We start from the raw sequence: 25935 nt of genomic DNA on the forward strand, positions 1-25935 counted from the left end.
CCCTTTATTCATTTTTTCATTTTAAGTCGTTGGTATTTGTTTTCCTTTATAGTATCACTTTTGTCTCCTTTTTTGTTGTCTTTTTCGTCTCCTTCGTCACCCTTTTTAATAGAGCAGGAATAAACTTTTCGCTTGATGTCCGACATTCAAGGCAATGATGAAAGTCGTTTGTTTGCAAGCACAGGGTCTCCAAGAGACGAGGCGCGCAGTTCAAGGCCTACACCATCATGTGAATTGTTGCGTCACACACAGGTGCGCATCCAAGAAAAAAAACACGACAATATCTCCAAATTATCGTAGGTAGGCATCCGATGGAAACTGAAACAAACCCAATGAAAGATCGGTGGAATGACTGAAGACATCAATCAACCAATATTATTACTGACAGGGATTAAATAGATGATGACGTCATAGTATCCCTTCAAATAGCTTGACTTTGATGGAGCAAGAGCCTACGACCATACCATGCTGAATATACCGGTTCTCGTCCGATCACCGAAGTCAAGCAGCATAGGGCTCGGTTAGTACTTGGATGGGAGACCGCCTGGGAATACCGGGTGTTGTAGGCATTTTTTGCTTCATGAAATGCCCCTTTATTCATTTTTTCATTTTAAGTCGTTGGTATTTGTTTTCCTTTATAGTATCACTTTTGTCTCCTTTTTTGTTGTCTTTTTCGTCTCCTTCGTCACCCTTTTTAATAGAGCAGGAATAAACTTTTCGCTTGATGTCCGACATTCAAGGCAATGATGAAAGTCGTTTGTTTGCAAGCACAGGGTCTCCAAGAGACGAGGCGCGCAGTTCAAGGCCTACACCATCATGTGAATTGTTGCGTCACACACAGGTGCGCATCCAAGAAAAAAAACACGACAATATCTCCAAATTATCGTAGGTAGGCATCCGATGGAAACTGAAACAAACCCAATGAAAGATCGGTGGAATGACTGAAGACATCAATCAACCAATATTATTACTGACAGGGATTAAATAGATGATGACGTCATAGTATCCCTTCAAATAGCTTGACTTTGATGGAGCAAGAGCCTACGACCATACCATGCTGAATATACCGGTTCTCGTCCGATCACCGAAGTCAAGCAGCATAGGGCTCGGTTAGTACTTGGATGGGAGACCGCCTGGGAATACCGGGTGTTGTAGGCATTTTTTGCTTCATGAAATGCCCCTTTATTCATTTTTTCATTTTAAGTCGTTGGTATTTGTTTTCCTTTATAGTATCACTTTTGTCTCCTTTTTTGTTGTCTTTTTCGTCTCCTTCGTCACCCTTTTTAATAGAGCAGGAATAAACTTTTCGCTTGATGTCCGACATTCAAGGCAATGATGAAAGTCGTTTGTTTGCAAGCACAGGGTCTCCAAGAGACGAGGCGCGCAGTTCAAGGCCTACACCATCATGTGAATTGTTGCGTCACACACAGGTGCGCATCCAAGAAAAAAAACACGACAATATCTCCAAATTATCGTAGGTAGGCATCCGATGGAAACTGAAACAAACCCAATGAAAGATCGGTGGAATGACTGAAGACATCAATCAACCAATATTATTACTGACAGGGATTAAATAGATGATGACGTCATAGTATCCCTTCAAATAGCTTGACTTTGATGGAGCAAGAGCCTACGACCATACCATGCTGAATATACCGGTTCTCGTCCGATCACCGAAGTCAAGCAGCATAGGGCTCGGTTAGTACTTGGATGGGAGACCGCCTGGGAATACCGGGTGTTGTAGGCATTTTTTGCTTCATGAAATGCCCCTTTATTCATTTTTTCATTTTAAGTCGTTGGTATTTGTTTTCCTTTATAGTATCACTTTTGTCTCCTTTTTTGTTGTCTTTTTCGTCTCCTTCGTCACCCTTTTTAATAGAGCAGGAATAAACTTTTCGCTTGATGTCCGACATTCAAGGCAATGATGAAAGTCGTTTGTTTGCAAGCACAGGGTCTCCAAGAGACGAGGCGCGCAGTTCAAGGCCTACACCATCATGTGAATTGTTGCGTCACACACAGGTGCGCATCCAAGAAAAAAAACACGACAATATCTCCAAATTATCGTAGGTAGGCATCCGATGGAAACTGAAACAAACCCAATGAAAGATCGGTGGAATGACTGAAGACATCAATCAACCAATATTATTACTGACAGGGATTAAATAGATGATGACGTCATAGTATCCCTTCAAATAGCTTGACTTTATGGAGCAAGAGCCTACGACCATACCATGCTGAATATACCGGTTCTCGTCCGATCACCGAAGTCAAGCAGCATAGGGCTCGGTTAGTACTTGGATGGGAGACCGCCTGGGAATACCGGGTGTTGTAGGCATTTTTTGCTTCATGAAATGCCCCTTTATTCATTTTTTCATTTTAAGTCGTTGGTATTTGTTTTCCTTTATAGTATCACTTTTGTCTCCTTTTTTGTTGTCTTTTTCGTCTCCTTCGTCACCCTTTTTAATAGAGCAGGAATAAACTTTTCGCTTGATGTCCGACATTCAAGGCAATGATGAAAGTCGTTTGTTTGCAAGCACAGGGTCTCCAAGAGACGAGGCGCGCAGTTCAAGGCCTACACCATCATGTGAATTGTTGCGTCACACACAGGTGCGCATCCAAGAAAAAAAACACGACAATATCTCCAAATTATCGTAGGTAGGCATCCGATGGAAACTGAAACAAACCCAATGAAAGATCGGTGGAATGACTGAAGACATCAATCAACCAATATTATTACTGACAGGGATTAAATAGATGATGACGTCATAGTATCCCTTCAAATAGCTTGACTTTGATGGAGCAAGAGCCTACGACCATACCATGCTGAATATACCGGTTCTCGTCCGATCACCGAAGTCAAGCAGCATAGGGCTCGGTTAGTACTTGGATGGGAGACCGCCTGGGAATACCGGGTGTTGTAGGCATTTTTTGCTTCATGAAATGCCCCTTTATTCATTTTTTCATTTTAAGTCGTTGGTATTTGTTTTCCTTTATAGTATCACTTTTGTCTCCTTTTTTGTTGTCTTTTTCGTCTCCTTCGTCACCCTTTTTAATAGAGCAGGAATAAACTTTTCGCTTGATGTCCGACATTCAAGGCAATGATGAAAGTCGTTTGTTTGCAAGCACAGGGTCTCCAAGAGACGAGGCGCGCAGTTCAAGGCCTACACCATCATGTGAATTGTTGCGTCACACACAGGTGCGCATCCAAGAAAAAAAACACGACAATATCTCCAAATTATCGTAGGTAGGCATCCGATGGAAACTGAAACAAACCCAATGAAAGATCGGTGGAATGACTGAAGACATCAATCAACCAATATTATTACTGACAGGGATTAAATAGATGATGACGTCATAGTATCCCTTCAAATAGCTTGACTTTGATGGAGCAAGAGCCTACGACCATACCATGCTGAATATACCGGTTCTCGTCCGATCACCGAAGTCAAGCAGCATAGGGCTCGGTTAGTACTTGGATGGGAGACCGCCTGGGAATACCGGGTGTTGTAGGCATTTTTTGCTTCATGAAATGCCCCTTTATTCATTTTTTCATTTTAAGTCGTTGGTATTTGTTTTCCTTTATAGTATCACTTTTGTCTCCTTTTTTGTTGTCTTTTTCGTCTCCTTCGTCACCCTTTTTAATAGAGCAGGAATAAACTTTTCGCTTGATGTCCGACATTCAAGGCAATGATGAAAGTCGTTTGTTTGCAAGCACAGGGTCTCCAAGAGACGAGGCGCGCAGTTCAAGGCCTACACCATCATGTGAATTGTTGCGTCACACACAGGTGCGCATCCAAGAAAAAAAAACACGACAATATCTCCAAATTATCGTAGGTAGGCATCCGATGGAAACTGAAACAAACCCAATGAAAGATCGGTGGAATGACTGAAGACATCAATCAACCAATATTATTACTGACAGGGATTAAATAGATGATGACGTCATAGTATCCCTTCAAATAGCTTGACTTTGATGGAGCAAGAGCCTACGACCATACCATGCTGAATATACCGGTTCTCGTCCGATCACCGAAGTCAAGCAGCATAGGGCTCGGTTAGTACTTGGATGGGAGACCGCCTGGGAATACCGGGTGTTGTAGGCATTTTTTGCTTCATGAAATGCCCCTTTATTCATTTTTTCATTTTAAGTCGTTGGTATTTGTTTTCCTTTATAGTATCACTTTTGTCTCCTTTTTTGTTGTCTTTTTCGTCTCCTTCGTCACCCTTTTTAATAGAGCAGGAATAAACTTTTCGCTTGATGTCCGACATTCAAGGCAATGATGAAAGTCGTTTGTTTGCAAGCACAGGGTCTCCAAGAGACGAGGCGCGCAGTTCAAGGCCTACACCATCATGTGAATTGTTGCGTCACACACAGGTGCGCATCCAAGAAAAAAAACACGACAATATCTCCAAATTATCGTAGGTAGGCATCCGATGGAAACTGAAACAAACCCAATGAAAGATCGGTGGAATGACTGAAGACATCAATCAACCAATATTATTACTGACAGGGATTAAATAGATGATGACGTCATAGTATCCCTTCAAATAGCTTGACTTTGATGGAGCAAGAGCCTACGACCATACCATGCTGAATATACCGGTTCTCGTCCGATCACCGAAGTCAAGCAGCATAGGGCTCGGTTAGTACTTGGATGGGAGACCGCCTGGGAATACCGGGTGTTGTAGGCATTTTTTGCTTCATGAAATGCCCCTTTATTCATTTTTTCATTTTAAGTCGTTGGTATTTGTTTTCCTTTATAGTATCACTTTTGTCTCCTTTTTTGTTGTCTTTTTCGTCTCCTTCGTCACCCTTTTTAATAGAGCAGGAATAAACTTTTCGCTTGATGTCCGACATTCAAGGCAATGATGAAAGTCGTTTGTTTGCAAGCACAGGGTCTCCAAGAGACGAGGCGCGCAGTTCAAGGCCTACACCATCATGTGAATTGTTGCGTCACACACAGGTGCGCATCCAAGAAAAAAAACACGACAATATCTCCAAATTATCGTAGGTAGGCATCCGATGGAAACTGAAACAAACCCAATGAAAGATCGGTGGAATGACTGAAGACATCAATCAACCAATATTATTACTGACAGGGATTAAATAGATGATGACGTCATAGTATCCCTTCAAATAGCTTGACTTTGATGGAGCAAGAGCCTACGACCATACCATGCTGAATATACCGGTTCTCGTCCGATCACCGAAGTCAAGCAGCATAGGGCTCGGTTAGTACTTGGATGGGAGACCGCCTGGGAATACCGGGTGTTGTAGGCATTTTTTGCTTCATGAAATGCCCCTTTATTCATTTTTTCATTTTAAGTCGTTGGTATTTGTTTTCCTTTATAGTATCACTTTTGTCTCCTTTTTTGTTGTCTTTTTCGTCTCCTTCGTCACCCTTTTTAATAGAGCAGGAATAAACTTTTCGCTTGATGTCCGACATTCAAGGCAATGATGAAAGTCGTTTGTTTGCAAGCACAGGGTCTCCAAGAGACGAGGCGCGCAGTTCAAGGCCTACACCATCATGTGAATTGTTGCGTCACACACAGGTGCGCATCCAAGAAAAAAAACACGACAATATCTCCAAATTATCGTAGGTAGGCATCCGATGGAAACTGAAACAAACCCAATGAAAGATCGGTGGAATGACTGAAGACATCAATCAACCAATATTATTACTGACAGGGATTAAATAGATGATGACGTCATAGTATCCCTTCAAATAGCTTGACTTTGATGGAGCAAGAGCCTACGACCATACCATGCTGAATATACCGGTTCTCGTCCGATCACCGAAGTCAAGCAGCATAGGGCTCGGTTAGTACTTGGATGGGAGACCGCCTGGGAATACCGGGTGTTGTAGGCATTTTTTGCTTCATGAAATGCCCCTTTATTCATTTTTTCATTTTAAGTCGTTGGTATTTGTTTTCCTTTATAGTATCACTTTTGTCTCCTTTTTTGTTGTCTTTTTCGTCTCCTTCGTCACCCTTTTTAATAGAGCAGGAATAAACTTTTCGCTTGATGTCCGACATTCAAGGCAATGATGAAAGTCGTTTGTTTGCAAGCACAGGGTCTCCAAGAGACGAGGCGCGCAGTTCAAGGCCTACACCATCATGTGAATTGTTGCGTCACACACAGGTGCGCATCCAAGAAAAAAAACACGACAATATCTCCAAATTATCGTAGGTAGGCATCCGATGGAAACTGAAACAAACCCAATGAAAGATCGGTGGAATGACTGAAGACATCAATCAACCAATATTATTACTGACAGGGATTAAATAGATGATGACGTCATAGTATCCCTTCAAATAGCTTGACTTTGATGGAGCAAGAGCCTACGACCATACCATGCTGAATATACCGGTTCTCGTCCGATCACCGAAGTCAAGCAGCATAGGGCTCGGTTAGTACTTGGATGGGAGACCGCCTGGGAATACCGGGTGTTGTAGGCATTTTTTGCTTCATGAAATGCCCCTTTATTCATTTTTTCATTTTAAGTCGTTGGTATTTGTTTTCCTTTATAGTATCACTTTTGTCTCCTTTTTTGTTGTCTTTTTCGTCTCCTTCGTCACCCTTTTTAATAGAGCAGGAATAAACTTTTCGCTTGATGTCCGACATTCAAGGCAATGATGAAAGTCGTTTGTTTGCAAGCACAGGGTCTCCAAGAGACGAGGCGCGCAGTTCAAGGCCTACACCATCATGTGAATTGTTGCGTCACACACAGGTGCGCATCCAAGAAAAAAAACACGACAATATCTCCAAATTATCGTAGGTAGGCATCCGATGGAAACTGAAACAAACCCAATGAAAGATCGGTGGAATGACTGAAGACATCAATCAACCAATATTATTACTGACAGGGATTAAATAGATGATGACGTCATAGTATCCCTTCAAATAGCTTGACTTTGATGGAGCAAGAGCCTACGACCATACCATGCTGAATATACCGGTTCTCGTCCGATCACCGAAGTCAAGCAGCATAGGGCTCGGTTAGTACTTGGATGGGAGACCGCCTGGGAATACCGGGTGTTGTAGGCATTTTTTGCTTCATGAAATGCCCCTTTATTCATTTTTTCATTTTAAGTCGTTGGTATTTGTTTTCCTTTATAGTATCACTTTTGTCTCCTTTTTTGTTGTCTTTTTCGTCTCCTTCGTCACCCTTTTTAATAGAGCAGGAATAAACTTTTCGCTTGATGTCCGACATTCAAGGCAATGATGAAAGTCGTTTGTTTGCAAGCACAGGGTCTCCAAGAGACGAGGCGCGCAGTTCAAGGCCTACACCATCATGTGAATTGTTGCGTCACACACAGGTGCGCATCCAAGAAAAAAAACACGACAATATCTCCAAATTATCGTAGGTAGGCATCCGATGGAAACTGAAACAAACCCAATGAAAGATCGGTGGAATGACTGAAGACATCAATCAACCAATATTATTACTGACAGGGATTAAATAGATGATGACGTCATAGTATCCCTTCAAATAGCTTGACTTTGATGGAGCAAGAGCCTACGACCATACCATGCTGAATATACCGGTTCTCGTCCGATCACCGAAGTCAAGCAGCATAGGGCTCGGTTAGTACTTGGATGGGAGACCGCCTGGGAATACCGGGTGTTGTAGGCATTTTTTGCTTCATGAAATGCCCCTTTATTCATTTTTTCATTTTAAGTCGTTGGTATTTGTTTTCCTTTATAGTATCACTTTTGTCTCCTTTTTTGTTGTCTTTTTCGTCTCCTTCGTCACCCTTTTTAATAGAGCAGGAATAAACTTTTCGCTTGATGTCCGACATTCAAGGCAATGATGAAAGTCGTTTGTTTGCAAGCACAGGGTCTCCAAGAGACGAGGCGCGCAGTTCAAGGCCTACACCATCATGTGAATTGTTGCGTCACACACAGGTGCGCATCCAAGAAAAAAAACACGACAATATCTCCAAATTATCGTAGGTAGGCATCCGATGGAAACTGAAACAAACCCAATGAAAGATCGGTGGAATGACTGAAGACATCAATCAACCAATATTATTACTGACAGGGATTAAATAGATGATGACGTCATAGTATCCCTTCAAATAGCTTGACTTTGATGGAGCAAGAGCCTACGACCATACCATGCTGAATATACCGGTTCTCGTCCGATCACCGAAGTCAAGCAGCATAGGGCTCGGTTAGTACTTGGATGGGAGACCGCCTGGGAATACCGGGTGTTGTAGGCATTTTTTGCTTCATGAAATGCCCCTTTATTCATTTTTTCATTTTAAGTCGTTGGTATTTGTTTTCCTTTATAGTATCACTTTTGTCTCCTTTTTTGTTGTCTTTTTCGTCTCCTTCGTCACCCTTTTTAATAGAGCAGGAATAAACTTTTCGCTTGATGTCCGACATTCAAGGCAATGATGAAAGTCGTTTGTTTGCAAGCACAGGGTCTCCAAGAGACGAGGCGCGCAGTTCAAGGCCTACACCATCATGTGAATTGTTGCGTCACACACAGGTGCGCATCCAAGAAAAAAAACACGACAATATCTCCAAATTATCGTAGGTAGGCATCCGATGGAAACTGAAACAAACCCAATGAAAGATCGGTGGAATGACTGAAGACATCAATCAACCAATATTATTACTGACAGGGATTAAATAGATGATGACGTCATAGTATCCCTTCAAATAGCTTGACTTTGATGGAGCAAGAGCCTACGACCATACCATGCTGAATATACCGGTTCTCGTCCGATCACCGAAGTCAAGCAGCATAGGGCTCGGTTAGTACTTGGATGGGAGACCGCCTGGGAATACCGGGTGTTGTAGGCATTTTTTGCTTCATGAAATGCCCCTTTATTCATTTTTTCATTTTAAGTCGTTGGTATTTGTTTTCCTTTATAGTATCACTTTTGTCTCCTTTTTTGTTGTCTTTTTCGTCTCCTTCGTCACCCTTTTTAATAGAGCAGGAATAAACTTTTCGCTTGATGTCCGACATTCAAGGCAATGATGAAAGTCGTTTGTTTGCAAGCACAGGGTCTCCAAGAGACGAGGCGCGCAGTTCAAGGCCTACACCATCATGTGAATTGTTGCGTCACACACAGGTGCGCATCCAAGAAAAAAAACACGACAATATCTCCAAATTATCGTAGGTAGGCATCCGATGGAAACTGAAACAAACCCAATGAAAGATCGGTGGAATGACTGAAGACATCAATCAACCAATATTATTACTGACAAGGATTAAATAGATGATGACGTCATAGTATCCCTTCAAATAGCTTGACTTTGATGGAGCAAGAGCCTACGACCATACCATGCTGAATATACCGGTTCTCGTCCGATCACCGAAGTCAAGCAGCATAGGGCTCGGTTAGTACTTGGATGGGAGACCGCCTGGGAATACCGGGTGTTGTAGGCATTTTTTGCTTCATGAAATGCCCCTTTATTCATTTTTTCATTTTAAGTCGTTGGTATTTGTTTTCCTTTATAGTATCACTTTTGTCTCCTTTTTTGTTGTCTTTTTCGTCTCCTTCGTCACCCTTTTTAATAGAGCAGGAATAAACTTTTCGCTTGATGTCCGACATTCAAGGCAATGATGAAAGTCGTTTGTTTGCAAGCACAGGGTCTCCAAGAGACGAGGCGCGCAGTTCAAGGCCTACACCATCATGTGAATTGTTGCGTCACACACAGGTGCGCATCCAAGAAAAAAAACACGACAATATCTCCAAATTATCGTAGGTAGGCATCCGATGGAAACTGAAACAAACCCAATGAAAGATCGGTGGAATGACTGAAGACATCAATCAACCAATATTATTACTGACAGGGATTAAATAGATGATGACGTCATAGTATCCCTTCAAATAGCTTGACTTTGATGGAGCAAGAGCCTACGACCATACCATGCTGAATATACCGGTTCTCGTCCGATCACCGAAGTCAAGCAGCATAGGGCTCGGTTAGTACTTGGATGGGAGACCGCCTGGGAATACCGGGTGTTGTAGGCATTTTTTGCTTCATGAAATGCCCCTTTATTCATTTTTTCATTTTAAGTCGTTGGTATTTGTTTTCCTTTATAGTATCACTTTTGTCTCCTTTTTTGTTGTCTTTTTCGTCTCCTTCGTCACCCTTTTTAATAGAGCAGGAATAAACTTTTCGCTTGATGTCCGACATTCAAGGCAATGATGAAAGTCGTTTGTTTGCAAGCACAGGGTCTCCAAGAGACGAGGCGCGCAGTTCAAGGCCTACACCATCATGTGAATTGTTGCGTCACACACAGGTGCGCATCCAAGAAAAAAAAACACGACAATATCTCCAAATTATCGTAGGTAGGCATCCGATGGAAACTGAAACAAACCCAATGAAAGATCGGTGGAATGACTGAAGACATCAATCAACCAATATTATTACTGACAGGGATTAAATAGATGATGACGTCATAGTATCCCTTCAAATAGCTTGACTTTGATGGAGCAAGAGCCTACGACCATACCATGCTGAATATACCGGTTCTCGTCCGATCACCGAAGTCAAGCAGCATAGGGCTCGGTTAGTACTTGGATGGGAGACCGCCTGGGAATACCGGGTGTTGTAGGCATTTTTTGCTTCATGAAATGCCCCTTTATTCATTTTTTCATTTTAAGTCGTTGGTATTTGTTTTCCTTTATAGTATCACTTTTGTCTCCTTTTTTGTTGTCTTTTTCGTCTCCTTCGTCACCCTTTTTAATAGAGCAGGAATAAACTTTTCGCTTGATGTCCGACATTCAAGGCAATGATGAAAGTCGTTTGTTTGCAAGCACAGGGTCTCCAAGAGACGAGGCGCGCAGTTCAAGGCCTACACCATCATGTGAATTGTTGCGTCACACACAAGTGCGCATCCAAGAAAAAAAACACGACAATATCTCCAAATTATCGTAGGTAGGCATCCGATGGAAACTGAAACAAACCCAATGAAAGATCGGTGGAATGACTGAAAACATCAATCAACCAATATTATTACTGACAGGGATTAAATAGATGATGACGTCATAGTATCCCTTCAAATAGCTTGACTTTGATGGAGCAAGAGCCTACGACCATACCATGCTGAATATACCGGTTCTCGTCCGATCACCGAAGTCAAGCAGCATAGGGCTCGGTTAGTACTTGGATGGGAGACCGCCTGGGAATACCGGGTGTTGTAGGCATTTTTTGCTTCATGAAATGCCCCTTTATTCATTTTTTCATTTTAAGTCGTTGGTATTTGTTTTCCTTTATAGTATCACTTTTGTCTCCTTTTTTGTTGTCTTTTTCGTCTCCTTCGTCACCCTTTTTAATAGAGCAGGAATAAACTTTTCGCTTGATGTCCGACATTCAAGGCAATGATGAAAGTCGTTTGTTTGCAAGCACAGGGTCTCCAAGAGACGAGGCGCGCAGTTCAAGGCCTACACCATCATGTGAATTGTTGCGTCACACACAGGTGCGCATCCAAGAAAAAAAAACACGACAATATCTCCAAATTATCGTAGGTAGGCATCCGATGGAAACTGAAACAAACCCAATGAAAGATCGGTGGAATGACTGAAGACATCAATCAACCAATATTATTACTGACAGGGATTAAATAGATGATGACGTCATAGTATCCCTTCAAATAGCTTGACTTTGATGGAGCAAGAGCCTACGACCATACCATGCTGAATATACCGGTTCTCGTCCGATCACCGAAGTCAAGCAGCATAGGGCTCGGTTAGTACTTGGATGGGAGACCGCCTGGGAATACCGGGTGTTGTAGGCATTTTTTGCTTCATGAAATGCCCCTTTATTCATTTTTTCATTTTAAGTCGTTGGTATTTGTTTTCCTTTATAGTATCACTTTTGTCTCCTTTTTTGTTGTCTTTTTCGTCTCCTTCGTCACCCTTTTTAATAGAGCAGGAATAAACTTTTCGCTTGATGTCCGACATTCAAGGCAATGATGAAAGTCGTTTGTTTGCAAGCACAGGGTCTCCAAGAGACGAGGCGCGCAGTTCAAGGCCTACACCATCATGTGAATTGTTGCGTCACACACAGGTGCGCATCCAAGAAAAAAAAACACGACAATATCTCCAAATTATCGTAGGTAGGCATCCGATGGAAACTGAAACAAACCCAATGAAAGATCGGTGGAATGACTGAAGACATCAATCAACCAATATTATTACTGACAGGGATTAAATAGATGATGACGTCATAGTATCCCTTCAAATAGCTTGACTTTGATGGAGCAAGAGCCTACGACCATACCATGCTGAATATACCGGTTCTCGTCCGATCACCGAAGTCAAGCAGCATAGGGCTCGGTTAGTACTTGGATGGGAGACCGCCTGGGAATACCGGGTGTTGTAGGCATTTTTTGCTTCATGAAATGCCCCTTTATTCATTTTTTCATTTTAAGTCGTTGGTATTTGTTTTCCTTTATAGTATCACTTTTGTCTCCTTTTTTGTTGTCTTTTTCGTCTCCTTCGTCACCCTTTTTAATAGAGCAGGAATAAACTTTTCGCTTGATGTCCGACATTCAAGGCAATGATGAAAGTCGTTTGTTTGCAAGCACAGGGTCTCCAAGAGACGAGGCGCGCAGTTCAAGGCCTACACCATCATGTGAATTGTTGCGTCACACACAGGTGCGCATCCAAGAAAAAAAACACGACAATATCTCCAAATTATCGTAGGTAGGCATCCGATGGAAACTGAAACAAACCCAATGAAAGATCGGTGGAATGACTGAAGACATCAATCAACCAATATTATTACTGACAGGGATTAAATAGATGATGACGTCATAGTATCCCTTCAAATAGCTTGACTTTGATGGAGCAAGAGCCTACGACCATACCATGCTGAATATACCGGTTCTCGTCCGATCACCGAAGTCAAGCAGCATAGGGCTCGGTTAGTACTTGGATGGGAGACCGCCTGGGAATACCGGGTGTTGTAGGCATTTTTTGCTTCATGAAATGCCCCTTTATTCATTTTTTCATTTTAAGTCGTTGGTATTTGTTTTCCTTTATAGTATCACTTTTGTCTCCTTTTTTGTTGTCTTTTTCGTCTCCTTCGTCACCCTTTTTAATAGAGCAGGAATAAACTTTTCGCTTGATGTCCGACATTCAAGGCAATGATGAAAGTCGTTTGTTTGCAAGCACAGGGTCTCCAAGAGACGAGGCGCGCAGTTCAAGGCCTACACCATCATGTGAATTGTTGCGTCACACACAAGTGCGCATCCAAGAAAAAAAACACGACAATATCTCCAAATTATCGTAGGTAGGCATCCGATGGAAACTGAAACAAACCCAATGAAAGATCGGTGGAATGACTGAAAACATCAATCAACCAATATTATTACTGACAGGGATTAAATAGATGATGACGTCATAGTATCCCTTCAAATAGCTTGACTTTGATGGAGCAAGAGCCTACGACCATACCATGCTGAATATACCGGTTCTCGTCCGATCACCGAAGTCAAGCAGCATAGGGCTCGGTTAGTACTTGGATGGGAGACCGCCTGGGAATACCGGGTGTTGTAGGCATTTTTTGCTTCATGAAATGCCCCTTTATTCATTTTTTCATTTTAAGTCGTTGGTATTTGTTTTCCTTTATAGTATCACTTTTGTCTCCTTTTTTGTTGTCTTTTTCGTCTCCTTCGTCACCCTTTTTAATAGAGCAGGAATAAACTTTTCGCTTGATGTCCGACATTCAAGGCAATGATGAAAGTCGTTTGTTTGCAAGCACAGGGTCTCCAAGAGACGAGGCGCGCAGTTCAAGGCCTACACCATCATGTGAATTGTTGCGTCACACACAGGTGCGCATCCAAGAAAAAAAAACACGACAATATCTCCAAATTATCGTAGGTAGGCATCCGATGGAAACTGAAACAAACCCAATGAAAGATCGGTGGAATGACTGAAGACATCAATCAACCAATATTATTACTGACAGGGATTAAATAGATGATGACGTCATAGTATCCCTTCAAATAGCTTGACTTTGATGGAGCAAGAGCCTACGACCATACCATGCTGAATATACCGGTTCTCGTCCGATCACCGAAGTCAAGCAGCATAGGGCTCGGTTAGTACTTGGATGGGAGACCGCCTGGGAATACCGGGTGTTGTAGGCATTTTTTGCTTCATGAAATGCCCCTTTATTCATTTTTTCATTTTAAGTCGTTGGTATTTGTTTTCCTTTATAGTATCACTTTTGTCTCCTTTTTTGTTGTCTTTTTCGTCTCCTTCGTCACCCTTTTTAATAGAGCAGGAATAAACTTTTCGCTTGATGTCCGACATTCAAGGCAATGATGAAAGTCGTTTGTTTGCAAGCACAGGGTCTCCAAGAGACGAGGCGCGCAGTTCAAGGCCTACACCATCATGTGAATTGTTGCGTCACACACAGGTGCGCATCCAAGAAAAAAAAACACGACAATATCTCCAAATTATCGTAGGTAGGCATCCGATGGAAACTGAAACAAACCCAATGAAAGATCGGTGGAATGACTGAAGACATCAATCAACCAATATTATTACTGACAGGGATTAAATAGATGATGACGTCATAGTATCCCTTCAAATAGCTTGACTTTGATGGAGCAAGAGCCTACGACCATACCATGCTGAATATACCGGTTCTCGTCCGATCACCGAAGTCAAGCAGCATAGGGCTCGGTTAGTACTTGGATGGGAGACCGCCTGGGAATACCGGGTGTTGTAGGCATTTTTTGCTTCATGAAATGCCCCTTTATTCATTTTTTCATTTTAAGTCGTTGGTATTTGTTTTCCTTTATAGTATCACTTTTGTCTCCTTTTTTGTTGTCTTTTTCGTCTCCTTCGTCACCCTTTTTAATAGAGCAGGAATAAACTTTTCGCTTGATGTCCGACATTCAAGGCAATGATGAAAGTCGTTTGTTTGCAAGCACAGGGTCTCCAAGAGACGAGGCGCGCAGTTCAAGGCCTACACCATCATGTGAATTGTTGCGTCACACACAGGTGCGCATCCAAGAAAAAAAACACGACAATATCTCCAAATTATCGTAGGTAGGCATCCGATGGAAACTGAAACAAACCCAATGAAAGATCGGTGGAATGACTGAAGACATCAATCAACCAATATTATTACTGACAGGGATTAAATAGATGATGACGTCATAGTATCCCTTCAAATAGCTTGACTTTGATGGAGCAAGAGCCTACGACCATACCATGCTGAATATTTTTTTTTTTTGTTTTGTAATAGTATTTATTAAAATCATTCAATTCAAATTCATACAAGTAATATAATATCAACAAAACACTGTTCACAAAGTCAAATAAATAAATAATTGTTCATAATACAAAAAATTATACATACAAAAAATACAGAATATAACATTCGAGTCATCTACAACAAAGTAAATACTTAGTCTGTAGAAAAAGAAAAAAAAAATACAGACAACAACAACAAAAATTTTATAGCAACGCAATTAAATTGAATGAGTAAAATGAATGAGTAACCCCCCCCCCCCCCCTCCATATCCCATCTAAGCCCAGCCCAGGAAGCGCGGCCTGCTTCCCTCCCCTCAACCTAGCTACCCTCCATTTCAATCTGCATTCTGTGCCGCAATCATGATCTAACTTGTGCACCTAAATGTATGCTTGAATTTTCTTAGCCCCAGCATCTCTAGAAAATAAACTTGTCCCATTTTTTGAAATGGTTTGTTAATAGACCTCTCTGTTCAGCTAGTTTTCTTTCTTCTAGTCTATCTTCTTGTATTTTTTCCTTAATATGGTTAAGGGTCGGTGGATCTTTTGTGTTTCTACTATTCTTTAAAATCATATACTTTATCAGGATTATTATGTGATTTAATAATTGAGCCTCTCCTTTAGTTGAACATTCCACGCCTACGTGTACACCTTTTTTATCTATATTTGTAATGATAGGGAGTTGAAGCATGTTCCCACATTCTTTCCATATAGTTTTTATCTTATCACATGAAAAGAATATATGATCATATGTTTCTTCTTCTTTACTACAGAATGAACATAAATCATCTGTTGTCATTTTAAATAAATATAAATATTTTTTTGTGTATAGTATATTGTGTAATATTTTATATTGAAATTCTCTGAGTCTACTATTCAGAGTCGATTTTCGTGGTCTTAGAAAAATCTCAGAAATATCCTTTTTTGTTATATTATATTTTTCCTCAAGCTTTTTAAATGCTTGGGGTATATCCGATTTCATACTTATAAGAGTATCGTATATTCTTTTTGATGTGATGTCTTGCAAATCAAAAATCCTGCCCTTTAATTGAAAATCCAAAACTAACTCACTATCTATGGAACTTTGACCATTTTTTTTCAGCGAGTCCTTCCAAAAGTATGGAATATTATTAAAAATTTCGAGTATATTTTCTATTTCAAAACGATCCAACCCCATTTTTTGAAAGGTCGAAATAGACTTCATTTTCCCATCTTTATCTACAATATGATGGAGTTTATAAATTTTCTTCAAAAACAGCTTTTCATTATAATATGTTTGTCCTTTCAAACGGATGAACCTATTATTAAAAATGATCTCATTTCTTTTATTCTTCTCTTCTTTAAGTAAAAACAATTTCTTATTAAACCATACATCTAACATTTCTGTATAAAATTCCGGCAGTTCAAATCCTATCAAATCCATTGTGAGGTTACTAAAAAAAATTAGCAATCCTCCCATACCGTGTGCTAAGTATCTGAAATATTGTTTCCATTTCATTTTTGGCTCTCCCATTATAAGTCTTTTAATCCACATAATTCTTTGTGTCTTAATGAATAACTGAAAATCTGTCATTTTTAGACCAGCATGATCATAATCTAAATAAACAATGTCTCTTTTAATTTTATCTCTACCACCCCATAAAAATCCAAAGATCAATGTATTAAGATCCTCTATTACCCATGTCGGGATAATGGTAAGAGAAGAAATGTATATCAATTTAGATAGTACAAATGTTTTAATTAACTGAATTTTGCCCATTAATGTCAAATCCCTTTGCTTCCACCACATCAAAATTTTCTTTATTCTACTAAGTATTTCTTTGTAATTTATTCTTATTTGACTTTCTCTATCTAATGAAAAATATATACCTAAGATCCTAACCATCTGCTCCACTTTACCAAAAGGTAAAATTTGATCTGTTTGTTCATGGTGTCCCAGTAACATAATAAAGGTTTTATCTTTATTCATCCTCAATCCTGACGTTTCGGCAAAACATTCGAACAGCATATCTAACTTTTCAATGGACCGAGTGTCTTTTACAAAAATTGTCATATCATCTGCGTATAGAATTTGCTTAACTTCTGTATTTCCAAACTTAATTCCGTGAATTTCTGGATCGAGTCTTATTCTGTTAGCCAAAATTTCAATACATAAAATAAAGAGATAGGGGGATAACGGATCTCCTTGTCTTACCCCTCTCCCTATATCAAAGTAACCTGTTGAAATACTGCCATTAAAAACACAACTTTCAGCTTTTTTATACAAAGTACTTATCAATTTACAAAATGATAGTCCAAAACCAAAAGTTTGCAATACTTTAAATAAAAAACAATGTGAAACCGAATCAAATGCCTTTTCAAAATCAATGGCCAATAAATATGCCGATATATCATTATTTACTGAATGAAAAATCATGTCATCTATAAGTCTAATAGCTTCCCCAATATTCCTTCCTTTTAAATATCCTACTTGGTCGACATTGATTATTTCATGCAACACCTCCTTTATTCTTGTTGATAGTACCTTCGCCAAAATCTTGTAGTCTACATTTAACAGTGAGATGGGCCGATAATTTTTAATATATAATGGATCCTTTCCTTCTTTATGAATTAAAGTAATAGTTGCTTGTCTTTGTGATGGCGAAAGTTCTCCTCTTATAAAAGCATTATTTAAAGCATCAACTAAAACATCCCCAATCAGCGGCCAGAACACTAAATAAAATTCTACGCTAAGCCCGTCATTACCTGGTGATTTATTTAACTTCATCCCTTTTAAGGCAGCTAAACATTCACCTTCCGTAATATACCGGTTCTCGTCCGATCACCGAAGTCAAGCAGCATAGGGCTCGGTTAGTACTTGGATGGGAGACCGCCTGGGAATACCGGGTGTTGTAGGCATTTTTTGCTTCATGAAATGCCCCTTTATTCATTTTTTCATTTTAAGTCGTTGGTATTTGTTTTCCTTTATAGTATCACTTTTGTCTCCTTTTTTGTTGTCTTTTTCGTCTCCTTCGTCACCCTTTTTAATAGAGCAGGAATAAACTTTTCGCTTGATGTCCGACATTCAAGGCAATGATGAAAGTCGTTTGTTTGCAAGCACAGGGTCTCCAAGAGACGAGGCGCGCAGTTCAAGGCCTACACCATCATGTGAATTGTTGCGTCACACACAGGTGCGCATCCAAGAAAAAAAACACGACAATATCTCCAAATTATCGTAGGTAGGCATCCGATGGAAACTGAAACAAACCCAATGAAAGATCGGTGGAATGACTGAAGACATCAATCAACCAATATTATTACTGACAGGGATTAAATAGATGATGACGTCATAGTATCCCTTCAAATAGCTTGACTTTGATGGAGCAAGAGCCTACGACCATACCATGCTGAATATACCGGTTCTCGTCCGATCACCGAAGTCAAGCAGCATAGGGCTCGGTTAGTACTTGGATGGGAGACCGCCTGGGAATACCGGGTGTTGTAGGCATTTTTTGCTTCATGAAATGCCCCTTTATTCATTTTTTCATTTTAAGTCGTTGGTATTTGTTTTCCTTTATAGTATCACTTTTGTCTCCTTTTTTGTTGTCTTTTTCGTCTCCTTCGTCACCCTTTTTAATAGAGCAGGAATAAACTTTTCGCTTGATGTCCGACATTCAAGGCAATGATGAAAGTCGTTTGTTTGCAAGCACAGGGTCTCCAAGAGACGAGGCGCGCAGTTCAAGGCCTACACCATCATGTGAATTGTTGCGTCACACACAGGTGCGCATCCAAGAAAAAAAACACGACAATATCTCCAAATTATCGTAGGTAGGCATCCGATGGAAACTGAAACAAACCCAATGAAAGATCGGTGGAATGACTGAAGACATCAATCAACCAATATTATTACTGACAGGGATTAAATAGATGATGACGTCATAGTATCCCTTCAAATAGCTTGACTTTGATGGAGCAAGAGCCTACGACCATACCATGCTGAATATACCGGTTCTCGTCCGATCACCGAAGTCAAGCAGCATAGGGCTCGGTTAGTACTTGGATGGGAGACCGCCTGGGAATACCGGGTGTTGTAGGCATTTTTTGCTTCATGAAATGCCCCTTTATTCATTTTTTCATTTTAAGTCGTTGGTATTTGTTTTCCTTTATAGTATCACTTTTGTCTCCTTTTTTGTTGTCTTTTTCGTCTCCTTCGTCACCCTTTTTAATAGAGCAGGAATAAACTTTTCGCTTGATGTCCGACATTCAAGGCAATGATGAAAGTCGTTTGTTTGCAAGCACAGGGTCTCCAAGAGACGAGGCGCGCAGTTCAAGGCCTACACCATCATGTGAATTGTTGCGTCACACACAGGTGCGCATCCAAGAAAAAAAACACGACAATATCTCCAAATTATCGTAGGTAGGCATCCGATGGAAACTGAAACAAACCCAATGAAAGATCGGTGGAATGACTGAAGACATCAATCAACCAATATTATTACTGACAGGGATTAAATAGATGATGACGTCATAGTATCCCTTCAAATAGCTTGACTTTGATGGAGCAAGAGCCTACGACCATACCATGCTGAATATACCGGTTCTCGTCCGATCACCGAAGTCAAGCAGCATAGGGCTCGGTTAGTACTTGGATGGGAGACCGCCTGGGAATACCGGGTGTTGTAGGCATTTTTTGCTTCATGAAATGCCCCTTTATTCATTTTTTCATTTTAAGTCGTTGGTATTTGTTTTCCTTTATAGTATCACTTTTGTCTCCTTTTTTGTTGTCTTTTTCGTCTCCTTCGTCACCCTTTTTAATAGAGCAGGAATAAACTTTTCGCTTGATGTCCGACATTCAAGGCAATGATGAAAGTCGTTTGTTTGCAAGCACAGGGTCTCCAAGAGACGAGGCGCGCAGTTCAAGGCCTACACCATCATGTGAATTGTTGCGTCACACACAGGTGCGCATCCAAGAAAAAAAAACACGACAATATCTCCAAATTATCGTAGGTAGGCATCCGATGGAAACTGAAACAAACCCAATGAAAGATCGGTGGAATGACTGAAGACATCAATCAACCAATATTATTACTGACAGGGATTAAATAGATGATGACGTCATAGTATCCCTTCAAATAGCTTGACTTTGATGGAGCAAGAGCCTACGACCATACCATGCTGAATATACCGGTTCTCGTCCGATCACCGAAGTCAAGCAGCATAGGGCTCGGTTAGTACTTGGATGGGAGACCGCCTGGGAATACCGGGTGTTGTAGGCATTTTTTGCTTCATGAAATGCCCCTTTATTCATTTTTTCATTTTAAGTCGTTGGTATTTGTTTTCCTTTATAGTATCACTTTTGTCTCCTTTTTTGTTGTCTTTTTCGTCTCCTTCGTCACCCTTTTTAATAGAGCAGGAATAAACTTTTCGCTTGATGTCCGACATTCAAGGCAATGATGAAAGTCGTTTGTTTGCAAGCACAGGGTCTCCAAGAGACGAGGCGCGCAGTTCAAGGCCTACACCATCATGTGAATTGTTGCGTCACACACAGGTGCGCATCCAAGAAAAAAAACACGACAATATCTCCAAATTATCGTAGGTAGGCATCCGATGGAAACTGAAACAAACCCAATGAAAGATCGGTGGAATGACTGAAGACATCAATCAACCAATATTATTACTGACAGGGATTAAATAGATGATGACGTCATAGTATCCCTTCAAATAGCTTGACTTTGATGGAGCAAGAGCCTACGACCATACCATGCTGAATATACCGGTTCTCGTCCGATCACCGAAGTCAAGCAGCATAGGGCTCGGTTAGTACTTGGATGGGAGACCGCCTGGGAATACCGGGTGTTGTAGGCATTTTTTGCTTCATGAAATGCCCCTTTATTCATTTTTTCATTTTAAGTCGTTGGTATTTGTTTTCCTTTATAGTATCACTTTTGTCTCCTTTTTTGTTGTCTTTTTCGTCTCCTTCGTCACCCTTTTTAATAGAGCAGGAATAAACTTTTCGCTTGATGTCCGACATTCAAGGCAATGATGAAAGTCGTTTGTTTGCAAGCACAGGGTCTCCAAGAGACGAGGCGCGCAGTTCAAGGCCTACACCATCATGTGAATTGTTGCGTCACACACAGGTGCGCATCCAAGAAAAAAAACACGACAATATCTCCAAATTATCGTAGGTAGGCATCCGATGGAAACTGAAACAAACCCAATGAAAGATCGGTGGAATGACTGAAGACATCAATCAACCAATATTATTACTGACAGGGATTAAATAGATGATGACGTCATAGTATCCCTTCAAATAGCTTGACTTTGATGGAGCAAGAGCCTACGACCATACCATGCTGAATATACCGGTTCTCGTCCGATCACCGAAGTCAAGCAGCATAGGGCTCGGTTAGTACTTGGATGGGAGACCGCCTGGGAATACCGGGTGTTGTAGGCATTTTTTGCTTCATGAAATGCCCCTTTATTCATTTTTTCATTTTAAGTCGTTGGTATTTGTTTTCCTTTATAGTATCACTTTTGTCTCCTTTTTTGTTGTCTTTTTCGTCTCCTTCGTCACCCTTTTTAATAGAGCAGGAATAAACTTTTCGCTTGATGTCCGACATTCAAGGCAATGATGAAAGTCGTTTGTTTGCAAGCACAGGGTCTCCAAGAGACGAGGCGCGCAGTTCAAGGCCTACACCATCATGTGAATTGTTGCGTCACACACAGGTGCGCATCCAAGAAAAAAAACACGACAATATCTCCAAATTATCGTAGGTAGGCATCCGATGGAAACTGAAACAAACCCAATGAAAGATCGGTGGAATGACTGAAGACATCAATCAACCAATATTATTACTGACAGGGATTAAATAGATGATGACGTCATAGTATCCCTTCAAATAGCTTGACTTTGATGGAGCAAGAGCCTACGACCATACCATGCTGAATATACCGGTTCTCGTCCGATCACCGAAGTCAAGCAGCATAGGGCTCGGTTAGTACTTGGATGGGAGACCGCCTGGGAATACCGGGTGTTGTAGGCATTTTTTGCTTCATGAAATGCCCCTTTATTCATTTTTTCATTTTAAGTCGTTGGTATTTGTTTTCCTTTATAGTATCACTTTTGTCTCCTTTTTTGTTGTCTTTTTCGTCTCCTTCGTCACCCTTTTTAATAGAGCAGGAATAAACTTTTCGCTTGATGTCCGACATTCAAGGCAATGATGAAAGTCGTTTGTTTGCAAGCACAGGGTCTCCAAGAGACGAGGCGCGCAGTTCAAGGCCTACACCATCATGTGAATTGTTGCGTCACACACAGGTGCGCATCCAAGAAAAAAAACACGACAATATCTCCAAATTATCGTAGGTAGGCATCCGATGGAAACTGTAACAAACCCAATGAAAGATCGGTGGAATGACTGAAGACATCAATCAACCAATATTATTACTGACAGGGATTAAATAGATGATGACGTCATAGTATCCCTTCAAATAGCTTGACTTTGATGGAGCAAGAGCCTACGACCATACCATGCTGAATATACCGGTTCTCGTCCGATCACCGAAGTCAAGCAGCATAGGGCTCGGTTAGTACTTGGATGGGAGACCGCCTGGGAATACCGGGTGTTGTAGGCATTTTTTGCTTCATGAAATGCCCCTTTATTCATTTTTTCATTTTAAGTCGTTGGTATTTGTTTTCCTTTATAGTATCACTTTTGTCTCCTTTTTTGTTGTCTTTTTCGTCTCCTTCGTCACCCTTTTTAATAGAGCAGGAATAAACTTTTCGCTTGATGTCCGACATTCAAGGCAATGATGAAAGTCGTTTGTTTGCAAGCACAGGGTCTCCAAGAGACGAGGCGCGCAGTTCAAGGCCTACACCATCATGTGAATTGTTGCGTCACACACAGGTGCGCATCCAAGAAAAAAAACACGACAATATCTCCAAATTATCGTAGGTAGGCATCCGATGGAAACTGAAACAAACCCAATGAAAGATCGGTGGAATGACTGAAGACATCAATCAACCAATATTATTACTGACAGGGATTAAATAGATGATGACGTCATAGTATCCCTTCAAATAGCTTGACTTTGATGGAGCAAGAGCCTACGACCATACCATGCTGAATATACCGGTTCTCGTCCGATCACCGAAGTCAAGCAGCATAGGGCTCGGTTAGTACTTGGATGGGAGACCGCCTGGGAATACCGGGTGTTGTAGGCATTTTTTGCTTCATGAAATGCCCCTTTATTCATTTTTTCATTTTAAGTCGTTGGTATTTGTTTTCCTTTATAGTATCACTTTTGTCTCCTTTTTTGTTGTCTTTTTCGTCTCCTTCGTCACCCTTTTTAATAGAGCAGGAATAAACTTTTCGCTTGATGTCCGACATTCAAGGCAATGATGAAAGTCGTTTGTTTGCAAGCACAGGGTCTCCAAGAGACGAGGCGCGCAGTTCAAGGCCTACACCATCATGTGAATTGTTGCGTCACACACAGGTGCGCATCCAAGAAAAAAAACACGACAATATCTCCAAATTATCGTAGGTAGGCATCCGATGGAAACTGAAACAAACCCAATGAAAGATCGGTGGAATGACTGAAGACATCAATCAACCAATATTATTACTGACAGGGATTAAATAGATGATGACGTCATAGTATCCCTTCAAATAGCTTGACTTTGATGGAGCAAGAGCCTACGACCATACCATGCTGAATATACCGGTTCTCGTCCGATCACCGAAGTCAAGCAGCATAGGGCTCGGTTAGTACTTGGATGGGAGACCGCCTGGGAATACCGGGTGTTGTAGGCATTTTTTGCCTCATGAAATGCCCCTTTATTCATTTTTTCATTTTAAGTCGTTGGTATTTGTTTTCCTTTATAGTATCACTTTTGTCTCCTTTTTTGTTGTCTTTTTCGTCTCCTTCGTCACCCTTTTTAATAGAGCAGGAATAAACTTTTCGCTTGATGTCCGACATTCAAGGCAATGATGAAAGTCGTTTGTTTGCAAGCACAGGGTCTCCAAGAGACGAGGCGCGCAGTTCAAGGCCTACACCATCATGTGAATTGTTGCGTCACACACAGGTGCGCATCCAAGAAAAAAAACACGACAATATCTCCAAATTATCGTAGGTAGGCATCCGATGGAAACTGAAACAAACCCAATGAAAGATCGGTGGAATGACTGAAGACATCAATCAACCAATATTATTACTGACAGGGATTAAATAGATGATGACGTCATAGTATCCCTTCAAATAGCTTGACTTTGATGGAGCAAGAGCCTACGACCATACCATGCTGAATATACCGGTTCTCGTCCGATCACCGAAGTCAAGCAGCATAGGGCTCGGTTAGTACTTGGATGGGAGACCGCCTGGGAATACCGGGTGTTGTAGGCATTTTTTGCTTCATGAAATGCCCCTTTATTCATTTTTTCATTTTAAGTCGTTGGTATTTGTTTTCCTTTATAGTATCACTTTTGTCTCCTTTTTTGTTGTCTTTTTCGTCTCCTTCGTCACCCTTTTTAATAGAGCAGGAATAAACTTTTCGCTTGATGTCCGACATTCAAGGCAATGATGAAAGTCGTTTGTTTGCAAGCACAGGGTCTCCAAGAGACGAGGCGCGCAGTTCAAGGCCTACACCATCATGTGAATTGTTGCGTCACACACAGGTGCGCATCCAAGAAAAAAAACACGACAATATCTCCAAATTATCGTAGGTAGGCATCCGATGGAAACTGAAACAAACCCAATGAAAGATCGGTGGAATGACTGAAGACATCAATCAACCAATATTATTACTGACAGGGATTAAATAGATGATGACGTCATAGTATCCCTTCAAATAGCTTGACTTTGATGGAGCAAGAGCCTACGACCATACCATGCTGAATATACCGGTTCTCGTCCGATCACCGAAGTCAAGCAGCATAGGGCTCGGTTAGTACTTGGATGGGAGACCGCCTGGGAATACCGGGTGTTGTAGGCATTTTTTGCTTCATGAAATGCCCCTTTATTCATTTTTTCATTTTAAGTCGTTGGTATTTGTTTTCCTTTATAGTATCACTTTTGTCTCCTTTTTTGTTGTCTTTTTCGTCTCCTTCGTCACCCTTTTTAATAGAGCAGGAATAAACTTTTCGCTTGATGTCCGACATTCAAGGCAATGATGAAAGTCGTTTGTTTGCAAGCACAGGGTCTCCAAGAGACGAGGCGCGCAGTTCAAGGCCTACACCATCATGTGAATTGTTGCGTCACACACAGGTGCGCATCCAAGAAAAAAAACACGACAATATCTCCAAATTATCGTAGGTAGGCATCCGATGGAAACTGAAACAAACCCAATGAAAGATCGGTGGAATGACTGAAGACATCAATCAACCAATATTATTACTGACAGGGATTAAATAGATGATGACGTCATAGTATCCCTTCAAATAGCTTGACTTTGATGGAGCAAGAGCCTACGACCATACCATGCTGAATATACCGGTTCTCGTCCGATCACCGAAGTCAAGCAGCATAGGGCTCGGTTAGTACTTGGATGGGAGACCGCCTGGGAATACCGGGTGTTGTAGGCATTTTTTGCTTCATGAAATGCCCCTTTATTCATTTTTTCATTTTAAGTCGTTGGTATTTGTTTTCCTTTATAGTATCACTTTTGTCTCCTTTTTTGTTGTCTTTTTCGTCTCCTTCGTCACCCTTTTTAATAGAGCAGGAATAAAC

General features: G+C 40.9%; 38 non-coding genes and 1 pseudogene across 38 annotated transcripts; all 39 read left to right on the top strand.

Annotated features, from left to right (window-relative positions):
• The first annotated feature begins 450 nt into the window (after window positions 1-450).
• Window positions 451-569, top strand: LOC135158898 (5S ribosomal RNA). Its single transcript, XR_010297660.1, has one exon. It is a non-coding gene; the product is annotated as a 5S ribosomal RNA (ribosomal RNA).
• Window positions 570-1039: 470 nt separating this feature from the next.
• On the top strand, window positions 1040-1158 carry LOC135158899 (5S ribosomal RNA). The gene has a single exon (XR_010297661.1). It is a non-coding gene; the product is annotated as a 5S ribosomal RNA (ribosomal RNA).
• Window positions 1159-1628: 470 nt separating this feature from the next.
• LOC135158900 (5S ribosomal RNA) lies at window positions 1629-1747 on the top strand. The gene has a single exon (XR_010297662.1). It is a non-coding gene; the product is annotated as a 5S ribosomal RNA (ribosomal RNA).
• A 469-nt stretch (window positions 1748-2216) lies between these two features.
• LOC135158902 (5S ribosomal RNA) lies at window positions 2217-2335 on the top strand. Its single transcript, XR_010297664.1, has one exon. It is a non-coding gene; the product is annotated as a 5S ribosomal RNA (ribosomal RNA).
• A 470-nt stretch (window positions 2336-2805) lies between these two features.
• On the top strand, window positions 2806-2924 carry LOC135158903 (5S ribosomal RNA). The gene has a single exon (XR_010297665.1). It is a non-coding gene; the product is annotated as a 5S ribosomal RNA (ribosomal RNA).
• A 470-nt stretch (window positions 2925-3394) lies between these two features.
• Window positions 3395-3513, top strand: LOC135158904 (5S ribosomal RNA). The gene has a single exon (XR_010297666.1). It is a non-coding gene; the product is annotated as a 5S ribosomal RNA (ribosomal RNA).
• Window positions 3514-3984: 471 nt separating this feature from the next.
• Window positions 3985-4103, top strand: LOC135158905 (5S ribosomal RNA). Its single transcript, XR_010297667.1, has one exon. It is a non-coding gene; the product is annotated as a 5S ribosomal RNA (ribosomal RNA).
• Window positions 4104-4573: 470 nt separating this feature from the next.
• LOC135158906 (5S ribosomal RNA) lies at window positions 4574-4692 on the top strand. Its single transcript, XR_010297668.1, has one exon. It is a non-coding gene; the product is annotated as a 5S ribosomal RNA (ribosomal RNA).
• A 470-nt stretch (window positions 4693-5162) lies between these two features.
• Window positions 5163-5281, top strand: LOC135158907 (5S ribosomal RNA). Its single transcript, XR_010297669.1, has one exon. It is a non-coding gene; the product is annotated as a 5S ribosomal RNA (ribosomal RNA).
• A 470-nt stretch (window positions 5282-5751) lies between these two features.
• Window positions 5752-5870, top strand: LOC135158908 (5S ribosomal RNA). The gene has a single exon (XR_010297670.1). It is a non-coding gene; the product is annotated as a 5S ribosomal RNA (ribosomal RNA).
• Window positions 5871-6340: 470 nt separating this feature from the next.
• Window positions 6341-6459, top strand: LOC135158909 (5S ribosomal RNA). Its single transcript, XR_010297671.1, has one exon. It is a non-coding gene; the product is annotated as a 5S ribosomal RNA (ribosomal RNA).
• Window positions 6460-6929: 470 nt separating this feature from the next.
• Window positions 6930-7048, top strand: LOC135158910 (5S ribosomal RNA). The gene has a single exon (XR_010297672.1). It is a non-coding gene; the product is annotated as a 5S ribosomal RNA (ribosomal RNA).
• A 470-nt stretch (window positions 7049-7518) lies between these two features.
• On the top strand, window positions 7519-7637 carry LOC135158911 (5S ribosomal RNA). The gene has a single exon (XR_010297673.1). It is a non-coding gene; the product is annotated as a 5S ribosomal RNA (ribosomal RNA).
• A 470-nt stretch (window positions 7638-8107) lies between these two features.
• On the top strand, window positions 8108-8226 carry LOC135158913 (5S ribosomal RNA). The gene has a single exon (XR_010297675.1). It is a non-coding gene; the product is annotated as a 5S ribosomal RNA (ribosomal RNA).
• A 470-nt stretch (window positions 8227-8696) lies between these two features.
• On the top strand, window positions 8697-8815 carry LOC135158914 (5S ribosomal RNA). Its single transcript, XR_010297676.1, has one exon. It is a non-coding gene; the product is annotated as a 5S ribosomal RNA (ribosomal RNA).
• Window positions 8816-9285: 470 nt separating this feature from the next.
• LOC135158915 (5S ribosomal RNA) lies at window positions 9286-9404 on the top strand. Its single transcript, XR_010297677.1, has one exon. It is a non-coding gene; the product is annotated as a 5S ribosomal RNA (ribosomal RNA).
• A 470-nt stretch (window positions 9405-9874) lies between these two features.
• On the top strand, window positions 9875-9993 carry LOC135158916 (5S ribosomal RNA). Its single transcript, XR_010297678.1, has one exon. It is a non-coding gene; the product is annotated as a 5S ribosomal RNA (ribosomal RNA).
• Window positions 9994-10464: 471 nt separating this feature from the next.
• LOC135158917 (5S ribosomal RNA) lies at window positions 10465-10583 on the top strand. The gene has a single exon (XR_010297679.1). It is a non-coding gene; the product is annotated as a 5S ribosomal RNA (ribosomal RNA).
• A 470-nt stretch (window positions 10584-11053) lies between these two features.
• Window positions 11054-11172, top strand: LOC135158918 (5S ribosomal RNA). Its single transcript, XR_010297680.1, has one exon. It is a non-coding gene; the product is annotated as a 5S ribosomal RNA (ribosomal RNA).
• A 471-nt stretch (window positions 11173-11643) lies between these two features.
• On the top strand, window positions 11644-11762 carry LOC135158919 (5S ribosomal RNA). Its single transcript, XR_010297681.1, has one exon. It is a non-coding gene; the product is annotated as a 5S ribosomal RNA (ribosomal RNA).
• A 471-nt stretch (window positions 11763-12233) lies between these two features.
• Window positions 12234-12352, top strand: LOC135158920 (5S ribosomal RNA). The gene has a single exon (XR_010297682.1). It is a non-coding gene; the product is annotated as a 5S ribosomal RNA (ribosomal RNA).
• A 470-nt stretch (window positions 12353-12822) lies between these two features.
• On the top strand, window positions 12823-12941 carry LOC135158921 (5S ribosomal RNA). The gene has a single exon (XR_010297683.1). It is a non-coding gene; the product is annotated as a 5S ribosomal RNA (ribosomal RNA).
• Window positions 12942-13411: 470 nt separating this feature from the next.
• Window positions 13412-13530, top strand: LOC135158922 (5S ribosomal RNA). The gene has a single exon (XR_010297684.1). It is a non-coding gene; the product is annotated as a 5S ribosomal RNA (ribosomal RNA).
• Window positions 13531-14001: 471 nt separating this feature from the next.
• LOC135158924 (5S ribosomal RNA) lies at window positions 14002-14120 on the top strand. Its single transcript, XR_010297686.1, has one exon. It is a non-coding gene; the product is annotated as a 5S ribosomal RNA (ribosomal RNA).
• A 471-nt stretch (window positions 14121-14591) lies between these two features.
• Window positions 14592-14710, top strand: LOC135158925 (5S ribosomal RNA). Its single transcript, XR_010297688.1, has one exon. It is a non-coding gene; the product is annotated as a 5S ribosomal RNA (ribosomal RNA).
• Window positions 14711-18015: 3305 nt separating this feature from the next.
• On the top strand, window positions 18016-18132 carry LOC135158943 (5S ribosomal RNA; annotated as a pseudogene).
• Window positions 18133-18602: 470 nt separating this feature from the next.
• On the top strand, window positions 18603-18721 carry LOC135158926 (5S ribosomal RNA). The gene has a single exon (XR_010297689.1). It is a non-coding gene; the product is annotated as a 5S ribosomal RNA (ribosomal RNA).
• Window positions 18722-19191: 470 nt separating this feature from the next.
• Window positions 19192-19310, top strand: LOC135158927 (5S ribosomal RNA). The gene has a single exon (XR_010297690.1). It is a non-coding gene; the product is annotated as a 5S ribosomal RNA (ribosomal RNA).
• A 470-nt stretch (window positions 19311-19780) lies between these two features.
• Window positions 19781-19899, top strand: LOC135158928 (5S ribosomal RNA). The gene has a single exon (XR_010297691.1). It is a non-coding gene; the product is annotated as a 5S ribosomal RNA (ribosomal RNA).
• Window positions 19900-20370: 471 nt separating this feature from the next.
• On the top strand, window positions 20371-20489 carry LOC135158929 (5S ribosomal RNA). The gene has a single exon (XR_010297692.1). It is a non-coding gene; the product is annotated as a 5S ribosomal RNA (ribosomal RNA).
• A 470-nt stretch (window positions 20490-20959) lies between these two features.
• Window positions 20960-21078, top strand: LOC135158930 (5S ribosomal RNA). The gene has a single exon (XR_010297693.1). It is a non-coding gene; the product is annotated as a 5S ribosomal RNA (ribosomal RNA).
• A 470-nt stretch (window positions 21079-21548) lies between these two features.
• On the top strand, window positions 21549-21667 carry LOC135158931 (5S ribosomal RNA). Its single transcript, XR_010297694.1, has one exon. It is a non-coding gene; the product is annotated as a 5S ribosomal RNA (ribosomal RNA).
• Window positions 21668-22137: 470 nt separating this feature from the next.
• On the top strand, window positions 22138-22256 carry LOC135158932 (5S ribosomal RNA). The gene has a single exon (XR_010297695.1). It is a non-coding gene; the product is annotated as a 5S ribosomal RNA (ribosomal RNA).
• Window positions 22257-22726: 470 nt separating this feature from the next.
• LOC135158933 (5S ribosomal RNA) lies at window positions 22727-22845 on the top strand. Its single transcript, XR_010297696.1, has one exon. It is a non-coding gene; the product is annotated as a 5S ribosomal RNA (ribosomal RNA).
• A 470-nt stretch (window positions 22846-23315) lies between these two features.
• On the top strand, window positions 23316-23434 carry LOC135158935 (5S ribosomal RNA). Its single transcript, XR_010297698.1, has one exon. It is a non-coding gene; the product is annotated as a 5S ribosomal RNA (ribosomal RNA).
• Window positions 23435-23904: 470 nt separating this feature from the next.
• LOC135158936 (5S ribosomal RNA) lies at window positions 23905-24023 on the top strand. The gene has a single exon (XR_010297699.1). It is a non-coding gene; the product is annotated as a 5S ribosomal RNA (ribosomal RNA).
• A 470-nt stretch (window positions 24024-24493) lies between these two features.
• Window positions 24494-24612, top strand: LOC135158937 (5S ribosomal RNA). Its single transcript, XR_010297700.1, has one exon. It is a non-coding gene; the product is annotated as a 5S ribosomal RNA (ribosomal RNA).
• Window positions 24613-25082: 470 nt separating this feature from the next.
• LOC135158938 (5S ribosomal RNA) lies at window positions 25083-25201 on the top strand. The gene has a single exon (XR_010297701.1). It is a non-coding gene; the product is annotated as a 5S ribosomal RNA (ribosomal RNA).
• Window positions 25202-25671: 470 nt separating this feature from the next.
• LOC135158939 (5S ribosomal RNA) lies at window positions 25672-25790 on the top strand. Its single transcript, XR_010297702.1, has one exon. It is a non-coding gene; the product is annotated as a 5S ribosomal RNA (ribosomal RNA).
• Window positions 25791-25935: the final 145 nt, after the last annotated feature.

The sequence above is a fragment of the Lytechinus pictus genome, unplaced genomic scaffold (assembly GCF_037042905.1).
Source record: "Lytechinus pictus isolate F3 Inbred unplaced genomic scaffold, Lp3.0 scaffold_126, whole genome shotgun sequence".
NCBI lineage: Eukaryota > Metazoa > Echinodermata > Echinoidea > Temnopleuroida > Toxopneustidae > Lytechinus > Lytechinus pictus.